Source organism: Palaemon carinicauda, unplaced genomic scaffold (assembly GCF_036898095.1).
Source record: "Palaemon carinicauda isolate YSFRI2023 unplaced genomic scaffold, ASM3689809v2 scaffold75, whole genome shotgun sequence".
NCBI classification, from domain to species: Eukaryota; Metazoa; Arthropoda; class Malacostraca; order Decapoda; family Palaemonidae; genus Palaemon; species Palaemon carinicauda.
In genome coordinates, this window is record NW_027172038.1 from 235,275 (window position 1) to 249,289 (window position 14,015).

Genomic DNA, 14,015 nt, shown 5'->3' on the forward strand with positions numbered 1-14,015 from the left:
ATTACTGTTTCTGTTCTGTGTATCCCTAAAAAGGTTTTTGTCCTTCGTTTCCTGTTTTTGTTCCAGGAACGTTTTAAAGTTCTGGATGTTTGAACTTCTGTCTCATCTAGTTGTTGTGTTGACAGCCTTGTTTTACGCATCTGAAGAATGATGTGTATTGTATTGTGTTGCCATTTTTGGGGGAGATAATTGTGGATGTTATTCTTGTGTTGATTCCAATACAAAATTTTGTTAGATTACCTTTTATTTCTTCATTACTTGTTTCCATTTCATCATTACACTAAACTCATCAGATTTTTCTCTTATTATAGGAGCGTTATTTTCTCTCTCTCTCTCTCTCTCTCTCTCTCTCTCTCTCTCTCTCTCTCTCTCTCTCTCTCTCTCTCTCTCTCTCTCTCTCTCTCTCTGTGGGTGTGGGTGTGGTATTTTGATCCTAACTAGCATTCTTAAAAGTACAATTGGTTCAGTGACGTTTAACTCATATAACGTTAGTTTAGTTAATACAAAATCAGAAGAAGAAGAAGAAGAAGATTAAAAGACAAGAATAACAGATAGCATCATTAAACCTAATTATGATGACAATAACATCACATCACAACGAGGACTGAACCAAACACACACAATCAAACCTTAATCGAATAAATATCCTAATACGAACGCCATTGATCAACGCCACAAATCGCGCAAAACAGACATTGCGTTCATGTAATGACTATCCGATTACCTTACTATGAACTGCTGACATGCAAATCGGTTGTACGATGGCTAAACTCCGACAGCTGTTGAGGTGATTTATATCTTTTTTTTTTTCATCGCTTTGCTTTGCGTCATGTTAGAATTTCTAAAGTTTAACTTTCCAGATGGAAATGATGAATAAACAAACTTATATTAGAAACAGAACACTGTTTGGTTCTGAGACAAATTTGGTGCATTGTGAAAGTTTCTTCAATTTACTCTTTCATGTTTTGAATAAGGACTCCCAACAAAAGTGTGGAGTGAGAGAGAGATTTCATTACTGTAAAATCTTAGCTCTTAATAACTCTGGACGGCACAATTTTTGAAAGAGAGAAAATAGACGCCTTAGCCTGAAATTCAGGCTCAAAGGTCATCGGGACTTTGTTCAATCCCTCAGAATGAGATACCAGGCAACTCGCCTACTCTTTTCGCTGAGACTAGAGCCAGGAAGAACATCTTAAGTGTCTGACAATTGAGATATCAGAAAGGTGACTTCCATAAATACAGAGTGAGATAGATTGGACAAAATAAAAAGCTGATGGCGCTGGATGATATCCTGGCCATTGGTAGATGTTTCAGCGCTCAAGTTGAATCCATTTCATTATATGCAATAAGGTTTGATGTATGTCAAGGTCTTTTTCCTTCTTTCACTGTTGGGAATAAGTTGAGATTCTTATTACAGCATTCTGTCGCAGCTGAACGGACCACTTGAATGGGTTCATAGGAGTCTATAGCCTTTGTCCTTAGAAATAAAAAGTGAGTGCTGGAACAATGCAAAATTGGAGATGTTACACAGCTGTCTGGGAGGAGGCCAGATGGAATGAAGAGAGCAGAAGACATTTCAGAATCGAGGGGGATTCAAATTGTTGCTTCAAAGAGCATAATGTACAGAGTTTTGTAAGAAAAGGAAAAGCATTATGTCCTGTTATCCCATTTGAGGGTCATCTCTCACCTTCTAAGAAGAGCACATTATAACCTTCAATGTTCAGTCAGCTGATAATCTTCAAGTAATGCTCTGATGGACAACATAAGATGCATATGCAGTTGCCAACAGTTTCTAAAGACATCCTGTAAATTCTGTTTGACTGGCCATTGGTACAAGTCTTAATCCAGATAATTTAGGACAAAAGATATTTCCACAAGAACTGTTCTTTTACTAAATGATGTTATTGACTAGTCTTTTAGTTCTATTGCTTAGCATTTGGCATAGATTTTATCATTTCCAATCCAATGCCTTTCATTGGAAGTGATAAATCATGACCTTACGTCAAGGCCTCTCCCTCTTTCTCATAGTTGGTATTGTTTTGACGTTGTCCTTAGAAATGAGAAAGGAACAAAGGTCGAGTGGGAGAGATTAAACAGCCAAAGGCAAACTTCAAGTTCAAATTGAAACTTCAAAGAGCCTGAAGTACAGATGACTGAGAGAGAGAGGAAGTAAGCATCGTGTACCCCCACTTGAGTGTCGTCTCTTATCTTAAAAATAATATTCTAACTTCCCATTTTCAATCGTGAGATCACCTCTTACATACGGATTCAATGGAATATACAAAATTGAAAGTTGTTAAACCTTTTAAAGGGATAAACAACTACTGGTGAAGATAATAACTGCAATATCTATAATTTTGGAAAGTTAGAAACAATATGGGAAGAAAAACTTTTCCAGGAAACATTTGGGAAAGTGATTCCATGTTGATAACAAAGAATTTTGATAGATTGGATTTTGAAGATAGAACTGAGCATGAATGAAATATGAGAAAGTGTAGAAGAGTTATCTGTTCATATAAAACAACCAATAGTTTTACATTCCAGATTCAAAAGCTCACTTGTGCTGTTTAGAGTTCAAGAGTTTCAGTCATTCTATTGCAATGCTCATGTCCAGACTGGTTTGTGGTTTGATGTCCCAAGAAATAAACTCTAAGTTTATTTTTGGACTCAAGAATTCTGAGGTATCCTGTATACTTATTCTATAATAGGATGGAGTATTCAAAATATGAACACCGTTCCATTGAATAATCCTAAAGAGCCTTCCTTTTTGGGGGGGAACTTTACTCATAATAGAATGTCCTTTTTGAATAAAAAAGAGAAACAACTACTGTACATCCCAGTTGATCTATCTCTCTATTTACCAAGGCACTTCCCACATATGCTGAATCCCCTACTGCTGCTACCTCAGCAGTCACCAAGGCGACCGAAGGAAGCAGCAGGACCTTCCAGAACTACTTCACAATCGCTCGCCAATCATTTCTGTTTCTAGTTTGCTCTCTTCTTTGATGTCTTTTAGGAACAGAATTACAGAATGGGGGTTCCCAGTCCCCTCGTCCCGTCCCTTTCAGTCGCCTCTCGTGACACGCAGGGATACGTAGTGCCATTCTAATTGTTGTTATGCCTCGGTGGCCACAGGAAAAAATAATGTCAATTGGTACTCCACTAAGCTCTACCATCACTGTTCCTCCAAACCCTGTGAGCTTCAACTTCTGAAATTGTCACAAACTAGGAAATTTGGTGTTTGGGATGTCAATGGAAAGTAGTTTTGTGTTATTCAATGAAAGCTTTGAAAATTACCTCAAGTATTTATAAAACAGATGGAAACGTTCAAATATTCTTGTATCTCTGTATCTTTGACTGAACAAAATTTTCTCTTATTTCCATGTGGAAATCTGTTCTGCCTTTCCTGACGTATAACCTTCCTTCCTTCAAGAGGCAGAGAGGTTTGTCTCGACCTTTGTGGTAGAGTTCTTTTAACCCTTCTTTCTTTCTTTCTTCTTTTCCTCTTTCTTGTTTTCTCTGCTGCTAAGCTAGAGAAGATTAAGACTTGTGTTTGGAGAAGTGAGGTGTTTGTGGTGGAGCCACTGATTATTTTCATTCTATTTTTGTTTCTGATAATTCTGATTAGATGAAGTCTCTAATTTCCTCTTCCGACAATTTGAGGATTTAGATTTGAATCCGTATTTATATATCTTGTTAAAAACTGTTCTTGAAAACAGTCAGTACAAGAATTTTGTTTAAATTTTCAAAATAGGAAGAAGCTTTATTCTTCTTCAGAGAGAAGGAAACTGTTTGATCAGCTGTGATTCATCTCATGATTGTTTGAGAAAATTTGATTAAAAATTTCTTCTATTGTGATTCTAAAATGACTTCAACCAGGCTCCTCATCTCTCTCTCTCTCTCTCTCTCTCACCAAAGAAAGAATCACAAAGACTGTACAGTATTCCTATTTCCATCTACATTTTAGATTTAAAGATCTGTACAATGTACCTCTGAAGTTGAAGAAAACTGCTGAATGTTGTTATGAGATATTTGGTTATTGGAACAAACCAAAATGTCTCTTAGTTAACAAACTTCTTATTGATTAGATACTTTTCTTTTGTGAAGAAATTGCAAGAATTGGAAAAGGGTCCTGAAAATACTTAAAGGAACCAATCAGCCAACCAATATTCACAGAAACATACTGCCAATTGAAAAGTGTCTACTGTAAACAGGATGGCAAAGGATTATTGTGTTCTATAAAAAGGCCGAACATTTTGATGGATGCCACACATGATTTAGCTATCTGTATATGATGACATCTTTTCCTATTACACTGCTTTCCTGCAGTTTGTAATTCTGAATGAGTTTGGAAATTGCATTTGCAATTGTGCTCTGTATTCAAGTTCATGTTCTTCCCTTTACCTTTCTTTAGCAATTGTTTCTTAGGCTGCATTTCCAAGCCTCCTCAGGTCTCTTGAAAGCTTTTGAACATTGTATTTTGAGAGGAGGTTGCTCTGCCTATGTCTTATGTATTAAAGAAAATCCTCCTTAGATTCGTTATCTCATCATCTTTTTCTCTTTAATACAGGTTTTAAGTTTAAGAAATCTGGTATAGTCTTTTGAGTCTGGCTTTTGTCAGCCAATCTCACGAGAGCTTTCTTGTTGAAAGTCAAGTCTTTGATGATGGAATTATTTTTTTCGTTTGGGAGAAATCCTTCGTGTCCAGCCTGGCTAGATACAAAAGAATAATATTTGTAGCCACTAAATGGAGGTTCAAAACTGCATGAATTTGAATTTTAATCTGATAATCATTGGTGGTCTTCTGCCTTCCTTGATGCTGGTTTGAAATGGAATTAGGCAAAGGTTATTAGTCTTCTTTATTGACTGTTTTAATCTGAAGATTGTTTGGGATCTTTTGTCTTCTGTCAATTAACTGAAGTTGATTAGAAAGGTTAACTGTTTGAATATTGTTATTAATATGGTAAAGTATTTACACCTCCTGACAGCCTTTTCTGATAATAAGTTTATTGTCCTCTTCCTTTACTCCTTGTTTCTTAGTAAATGAATTTTTTGTTTGGTTTTGTGCTGTTTTGAATTGATGCCAAAGAAGGATCCTTTGAAAGGAAGCCTTGAAGGTGGAAGAAGTGTCTTTGTACTTCTTGTTGATCATGAAGTTAAAATCTTCTGAATTGTCTCATACTTCCATTCCTCGAATGTTGGTTAACATCCGTCTCCTTAGTTATGCATACGGTTTTCAAATATTGATGAGGACGTCTTCACCATTTAGATATTTCTGAGGGTCATCTGTTCCTTTATTTTATGCATCTGGTACTTTGAGAATACCAGATGAACCACAGTCTCTGGTTGCAAGAAAAAAAGAGAGAAAGAGGAGGTGACATTTGTGCTTTAGTTTAAAAGTCATTTTAGTCAGTGGAAAGCTGTGTTTCAAGTCTAAGGTACCAGGAGACCTTTAGTTGCTTTGAGGTAAACTCGAGTCGTGTTGATTCAACATTTCAGAATTTGAGGTAACTTCAATCATAGAGTTTTGAGGTATTTATCAATGTAGATCATGTTTGCCAGGCAAAGTGTTGAGAATTTTGGAGTCTCAACTGACTCAGTTCACTGCTGGCATCATACAGTGGTTTTTGCTTAGCAGTGGTGTTTGAGAGTTACTGCAATGAGCAGTTCCTTTTATCTCTTTCTCCTGATGGACATTTAGAAAGTTAATTTTATTCACTTATGGCACTGAGAAAGTATTGTCCTCGTGCAATCTCAGCCTCATATTCTTGTGGGATTAACCCAGAAAACCTCATTGGTATTGACTAGGGTTTTCCTCACTTAAAACTTGGACATCCTTTTCTCTCTTCTCTATGTTCCTCCTCCTCCAAATTCTTCCCAATTGAGAAATCAAAGTGTTTCAATGCAGACGCTCTTTGTCCCAACTGGGATTCCTTTAAGTATCCTTCAATGCAATAATGTGAAGATGATTTTCAACCAAGTTCACATCTTGGACAAGTTTGGCATTTAGCCCTTTCTTTGCATGAGAGATACTCTTATGAAAAATGCTTGAATTGATTCTCTTTTGTTTTTAGAGACATTCTTTGTATGTTGTTCATAAGGGCTTTTTGACGAGTCAGTCTCTTCTGCTTTTGTTGCACAAATCAGGCCTAATTGGATATTGGCAACTCAATGGTCATGTTTTGTAGTCATGTCCTTCGTACAGTTCCCTTATGGATTTTGGACTTATCCATCATGAAGGAATAGATTTTGTTCGGCAAAATTCCAGTAGAGAAGGAACTGAAGAGCATTGACATGTGGTAATAATGTCAAGAGCAACTACTTATAAGGCATTGGTTGGAATCCATCCTTGGTTTTGTGATGAAACATTTGAGATGCTACTTTTGGTGTCTGTACTCAGATGAAATTACTGTACATTCTGGTATCTTGTAGGTGAATTAAACTGCAGTACTGTACATTTCTTCTTTGAAACATTGACTCAGAAACATTTCATTGTCTGTACAGAGGTGACCAAAGTCTCTGTACATACAGCATTCCACTGTACAAGACTTAAACGGCATTCAAGATTCTAATTTAACAGTTCCGAGCCTACAGTGCTCCATATTCAAACGACAGTGTTTTCCTTGCATAGCTCTGACAAGCGCTTGGGGATACCATGTTTCTTCTTTTCAGGATTTGTTACAAGTCTAGTGTAAGAGGTTGGCATAGGATTCGGTCGACTGCAGACTCTGGTTCCCTTTGGAAAGTTGTCTTGGCTCAAGAGATGGAAGCGTGTGACCCATGAAGTCTTGTGTGTCTTTGTCTGCACAATTTGGTGTTTATGGTTTCCGTGCAATTTTTAATGGAAATTAGACAGAAATGTTTTTGCAATTATTGCAAATGCAAGAAATGCCTTAAGGTCTTTTGATGCCATTTTATTGAAGTGACTTTGACTTGCATTTGACTTTGAATGATATTTTAAGAAATAACTTTGTGTATCTTATCTCTTCTGAATATATTGTGGCATTTTGGCAACCAAAGAAATTTGGAGACTAAAAAGTTAACTTTGAAAATGTAATTTATTTAATTAAAGAGTTTATTATAAGATTGTTCAACCAGAGAGATTTAAGGTTAGAATGTAAGTAGTAAAATTATCAGTTTAAACTTATTCATTCATGTGTATTTGTTTATGAAAATAAATTGATAAAAAAAGAAAGATGAAAAGAGAAAATGAGAACATTCAAGGACCTAGTGACACCTTTTGTTCAAGAACAGAAACTGCTTCAATCATTTGTTACTAGGTGGGACTTGGGGAGGGCCTTGGTTGGGTTTTCATTTTCTCTTTTTATCCAAAAGAAAATCTTGCAAAGTTTTGGAGACGATGCTTTTGTGTTCCTTTGGGAAACGAGAAGGATTTCAAACATTTCCTTATCCATTCAAAGTCTGTTTTATTTTCTCATACAAATATACATCAAATCTTGTGCTTGTGTTTCTGTCACCATCATTTCTAGATCTTTGATCAAACTACAGAAAGAAAATCACAGGTTAAAACTGATGAATATTTATTAGGAAACTTCTGTACCAAAATAAGTGGTTCTTAATTATATAAGTAACTGGTTTATGGTTCTTGCAAAAGCAACTCATTTCACCCACTTTCACTTAAGAGGAACATGACTAAGCCCTTTTAGATGGACACTTTAAACTTACTGAAAAGAATCCTTCAAGGGTCACTCTCTCAAACGCCATGTTCCAACTGGCCAATTCAACCGCCTAACGAGGCAACAATACTAAGGGTCGTTACACTCCAGACTAAAGTTACAGAACTGAATATCTGGATGAAACTGGTTGGAACAGAAGCTTGGGTAAGAGAGAAAGAGCGGGGGAGACACTGAGGGAATGAATCTGAGAAACTCAAAGTCACCAAGGAAAAGAGGTAGGCAGAATGAGGGGGAGAGAGAGGGGGAAGGGATGAAAAAGAAGTGTGTGGGATCCCATACCTCCTCCCCACCAACTCTTCTTCCTCTTCTTTCCTTCTCCTCCTTTTCAGGTGGGCGGCCACACTGCACTCCCTGCCCCATGCAACCCAAGAGGTGCTACTAGCCTTTAATTTTTGTAATGTATTTAGGTTATAAATAAAATTATGTAAACTAAAATAAAATTTTATTGTATACTCTTCTATTAAATTGTCAATTTATTACATTGAGTTTCCCTTCCGAATGCATTGCTTTTCATGTTTACAAGTAAATGTTCAGTTCACTGTAATTCTGTCTACACTATATTAAGAACATTTATTTATTCAAGGGTACCATCTTGCTGTTCATCTTCCTTATTTTGTTCACATTGTTTTAGCACCACACCAACTTGCAGTAAAGGCAGTACCAATATACGACCTGGTATTCCTAACCTTTCTGGAATATTATATTTCGGGTTTCAAAGTTTCAATTCTTTTCATAAAATATATCAACTTCTTAAAATATAAAGTACTGTATTACAAATGTGACAATATTATACCCGGACATTTAGTCTGAGGTGTGGAACAAAGTAACTGGGGCTGCATAAACTGATAGATGTATGACTAGATAGATTACGACAAAAGTCTCTCTAACGATGAAATTATTCAGTAAGGCCTAGGAGTACAATCAACGTAGAGTTGCAACCAAGGGAAAAGCCCTAAAAGAGAGGTGTAAAACAAGACGGTGACTTTTTAGTTCTCTGGGTAATTACAGATCACTTCATTAGGTTAGAGAATGTGAGTCGCAACAGCAAAATCAGGCCATTATTAAAGCTACTTGGGAAAGCCGATGGGTAAAAGCTCGAGACCAGACCCAGCAGGGAAGCAGCACAACCCACAAAAAGTAAAGAATAAAGAGATAAATAGATATTAAAAAATATCTTGAGATTTGTAAGAAACTGACAACTGCTGTTCTATGGCCAATTTGTTCCAAGGAGCAATAATTTGACCAGAGAAAACCAACAAAAGAAAAAAAGTTACACAAATCAGATCCCAAAGGACAACAGAAGACCAAAGCGCAACAGAAAATGAGGCATAAGGGTTATGTTGTGCAAATCAGGTAAAGAGGTTCATGAGAAGCTTATTCCTTACTTATTAAAAGTAATGCAGGAAGGAAGGCAACGTCACATTAGATAAAGAATGGATTCTTGGTAGAGAAACTGAATCTATTTCAGCTCAAATTATGAAAATATTCTCATTGCAAAGGATCCCACGTGCAAGTCTTCTGACATATCCTTTCCATAACTGCTTCTTTGAAAGAAGAAATAGGAAAGTAACTTCTGAAATATGAGTTATAAACACTAGAATACCAATACTGACAAGAGCAGCCTTCATCAAAAAGGGCACAACAATCAAAAGGCCAGGGACGTACCTACGCCCCTGACGTCATGTGCTCTAGGGCTGGATTCAGGGCTAGATGGATCACCCTACGAATCCATGCAGAGATGGTATTCTTGGTAACCCTCCTCTTAGTCCTCCCAGTGCTCACAAACAATGCCTGCACCTGGGGACGAAATGCAGCCGTTCTATTGAGATATAGCCTCAGACTCCTTACTGGACACAGTAGGAGATGGTCTGGGTCATGTGTTACAGAACGAAGACTCGAAATCTGGAAGAAGTCGAACTGAGGGTCGGGCACTCCCGGATTCAGTGTCTTGACAATAAACTCAGGGACGAATCTGAACGATGTCAGAAGAGAGACCATAAAGTTCACCGACTCACTTGGCCTAGGCCAAAGCTAGTAGGAACACGTCTTCCAAGTTAGGTGGCGATCTGAAGCCTGGCGTTCCATGGAGGAGGTCTCACTTCTGATTGAGGGCAGGTAAGCTCATAACTTCTTAGGAGTAGGGAAAGTTCCAGCGAGGAAGAAATGTCCACTCCTTTGAGCCTGAAGGCAAGACTTAAGGCTGAGCGATAGCCTTCCACCGCCGAGACTGAAAGGCGCATTTCTTCCCACAAATACACGAAGAACTCCGCTATTGCTGGAATAGTGGCATTGAGTGGAGAGATACCCCTTCCACGACACCAACCACAGATGACTCCCTACTTTGCCTGGTAGACAGATGCGGATGACCTTTGCAGGTGTCCAGACATCCTGAGCACAACTAGTTGTGAAAATCCTCTCTCAGCGAGGAGATGCTGGATAGTCTCCAAGCGTGAAGTCGTAGCGAAGCTACGGCTTTGTGGAAGATGTTGGCTTGTGGTTGTTTGAGTAGCTCGTGTCATGGAGGGAGTTCTCTCAGAAGTTCCGTTAGGAGTTGCAGAAGGTCCGGAAACCATTCCGCGTGATGCCACAGCGGAGCTATAAGGGTCATCGAAAGATTGACCGATATTCTGGTCTTGTTGAGCACCCTCCTCATCAGACAGAACGGGGGAAAGGCGTACACGTCGATGTTGTCCCACCGTTGTTGGAAGGCATCTTGCCAGAGCGACTTGGGATCAGGGACTGGGGAGCAGTACAGTGGAAGCTTGAAGTTCAGAGCTGTAGCGAACAGATCCACAGTCGGGGAACCCCACAAAGTCAGGACTTTGTTGGCTACTAGACGATCCAAAGACCACTCGGTACTCACTATCTGAGACGCTCTGCTCAGACTGTCGGCGAGCACAATCCTCTTGCCTGGAATGAAGCGAGCTGATAGTGGAATTGACTGGGCTTCGGTCCATCTCGGTATCTCTACTGCAAGATGGGATCGCTGCTTCGTAAAGGTACCTCCTTGCTTGTTGATGTAAGCCACTACTGTGGTATTGTCGCTCAACATCAAGGGCCAGGAATACGGCCTTCATTTCTAGCAGATTTATATGGAGGCACTTTTCTGATTCTGACCACAAGCCTGAGGTCCTGTGTTGCAGAACGTGGGGCCCCCACCCTTTCTTGGAGGCGTCCGAAAACAGCATCAAATCCGGGGGGAGGACGAGAAGATCCACTCCTCTTCGTAGGTTCTCGTCTGTCACCCACCACTGAAGGTCCGTCTCTTCTGCAAGACCCATAGGGATCATGACGTCCGGGGAATCGTAACCCTGATTCCACCGAGACTTGAGTCGCCACTGGAGGGATCTCATCCTGAGGCGACCGTTGGGAACTAGACGGGCCAAGGATGAGAGGTGACCGAGGCGACGTAAACACAATTGGGCTGGAAGTTCTTCTCGTCTGAGGAAAGGACTTGCGACCCTCCTCAGCCTTGCTATCCTGTCGTCTGATGTTAAGGCTTTGTGGAGATTGGTGTCTATGATCATGCCTAGATATACCAGTCTTTGAGTGGGAAGCAGAGAGGACTTCTCGAGATTTACCATGATCCCTAGATCTTGGCAAAGTCCCAGAAGTTTGTCTCGGTGTCGAAGAAGGGCTGACTCCGAGTCTGCTAGAATCAGCCAGTCTTCCAGATAACTGAGGAGACGGATGCCGATCCTGTGTGCCCACGACGATATTAGGGTGAACACTGGTGAAAACCTCTGGTGCTGTAGAGAGACCGAAACACAGCACCTTGAACTGGTACACCTTGTTGTCTAGGCTGAATCTTAAGTACTTCCTTGAAGACAGATGGACTGGGATCTGGAAGTACGCGTCCTTCAGGTCCAGTGTACACATGAAGTCTTGTGGTCTCACTGCAAGTCTGACCGTGTCTGCGGTCTCCATGCTGAACGGAGTTTGCTTGACAAACCTGTTCAGAGCTGAGAGGTCGATGACTGGTCTCCAGCCTCCAGACGCCTTCTTTACAAGAAAGAGTCGACTGAAGAAGCCTGGGGACCCGTCGAGGACCTCTTGGAGAGCGCCCTTCTTCAACATGGTCTGGACTTCTGCCCGAAGGGCTTGCCCCTTTGCCGATCCCATGGCAAGGGAGCTCAACGACACTGGATCTGCTGTCAGGGGAGGTAGAGATGTTGTGAACGGGATGCGATATCCTTGACTGATTACGGAAATTGTCCAGGAATCGGCCCAGAGATGCTGCCACCTGTTCACGCAACTTTGTAGGCATCCCCCCACTGGTGGACATGCAGAGGGACTGCCAATCCTAGCATTTGCGGCTTCAGCCTCTCCCACTAGGATTCTTTCCTCCCCTGGAGGAATTTTTGCCTTTCTTGTCCTTGACAGGAAAGGGCTTAGACACCGTCGTCTTCGCTGCAGCTGCCGGTTTTGTGGTCTTGGTAGGACGTGGTTGCTGGGGTGCTGGAGGTTTATAGGGCTTCGATGTTAGAGCCCTATGTAGGAGAGAGTCCTGGTTGGACTTCCTCCACCTCTCAGCCGCCTGCTCCACGTCCTTAGGCTCAAACAAGTTCTTCCCCATAACGGAAGAATGTCTGAGCCTGCTGATCTCGGTATTGGGGACCTTTTGATGGAATCTCTCAGACACCACATCTCGACATTTCAAGATGGTATTAGCCAACAAGTTCGAGACTTGGTGGGCTAAAAACTCGATCGTACGAGTGCCTGAAAGTAGAAAGGTCTCCATGGCCTTCCTGGTACTCTCTTTGGACAAGTCCTCAGATGGTAACAGGATGCCTAGGGACCCTAGCCAGATGCCCAGCCACGAAGTTGCCTGCATGGCACACTTTGCTACCTTCTCCTGGCTAAGGATCTCCGTTGCCGAGAACGAGACCTGCCAGTTGGAGACTCTCTCTAGAGTGACTCCCCTGGTAAGCTCTTACAAAGAGTGGTGTAGGGGAAGAGCTAAACAAGTCTCCTCAACGATGTCAAAGTACCTCCTCTGTTGGACACGAGGAGGTGGGAGGAGTTTGTTGCCGGCGCTGGTCGGCTGGAAGAGGCAAGCTCAGAGAGCTGGGCTTCGACCTTGTCTCTGGCACTCTTAACCCCTTGAGACCGGGGTAAAGCCGCACTGGCCTTTGAGGGTTTTTGAGTCCCAAAGACTTGGTCCACGACTGTGTCTTTGCCCACACGAGGGGGAATCTCTGGATCCGCAAACCCATTGAAATACCTCATAAGGGTCAGAACCTGCCAGAACGCATGCACTGACTCCTGCAGCTCCCCTCCTGAAGGGCTAGCAGCGAAGTCTCCTGTCCCCAAAGGCTCTTCTTGGCGGGACTCGTGGACAATCTCAGAGTGCTTGGCTGGCTCCAGTCTAAGCCTTGAAGATGACTTCGACACAGTCTTGGAGTCCAAGACTCCAACAACGATGCTGGGAGGCTCTTATCCACCCCTACCCGAGAAGCCTTTCCAGCGCGAGGTGGGGTTTCCCTCATTAGTGCGATGAGGGAACGCCTCACTTTGCGTGACTCCCGAGGACGGAAAATCTTCGTCTGAAGGGGAGGGAGTGAAAGTCTGGGGGGGCGGGGTGTGAGGAGGCCTTCCTCAAAGACTTACGAGGAGTCAGCTTCGCCCTTGGAGAAGTTACCACGTTCGACACTCCTCTCTTCCTCTTTATGGGAGTAGAAGCTGCCAATGACTTGTGGCCCAGCTCAGAGAGAACAGGCTTAAAAGCCTGCATGACCACCCTGACCAGGGACCCTAACCAAGGCTGCTGACTGACAACAGCGCTGTCAGAAACTCCCTCTGGAGGGAAGGGGATCAACCGATCCCTAGGAGGAGTTACCAAAGGTGGGTTTGCCTGAAAAGATGATGGAGAAGAGAAGTCCCTGAACCTATTCGGAATCCTCCCCTCCCACCCCCACCCCCGCCGAGAGCGCTGTTCTGCGCTTGTGTGGGGGATGCAACAATGATGACCTGGCCGCGTGTTATCCTACAGCCTTGTGTGTGGGGGGTTGAGGATCGCGCTGGAGAGCGTGCTGGTGCTCGCACGATGGGAAATGCCCTGGGTTGTGCACGAGGGAGAGGGCGCGCTGAAGGATGGATAAGGGCTCGCGCTCACGAAGGTGACTTTGCACGCAGGGTCCGGTCGAGGAGCCCGTGTGGGTGATACCGTTGGGCGCACGCATATCCGGCTGTGGCGATGGGCGCGCATGAGAGCGCACATCCGGCTGTAGCAATGGGTGCGCTGGCGAGGGATGGCGCGCAGGCGGGGACCGATGACGCGTTGGTGAGCAGGGGAAGAAGTTAGCTTCCCCACTGCGC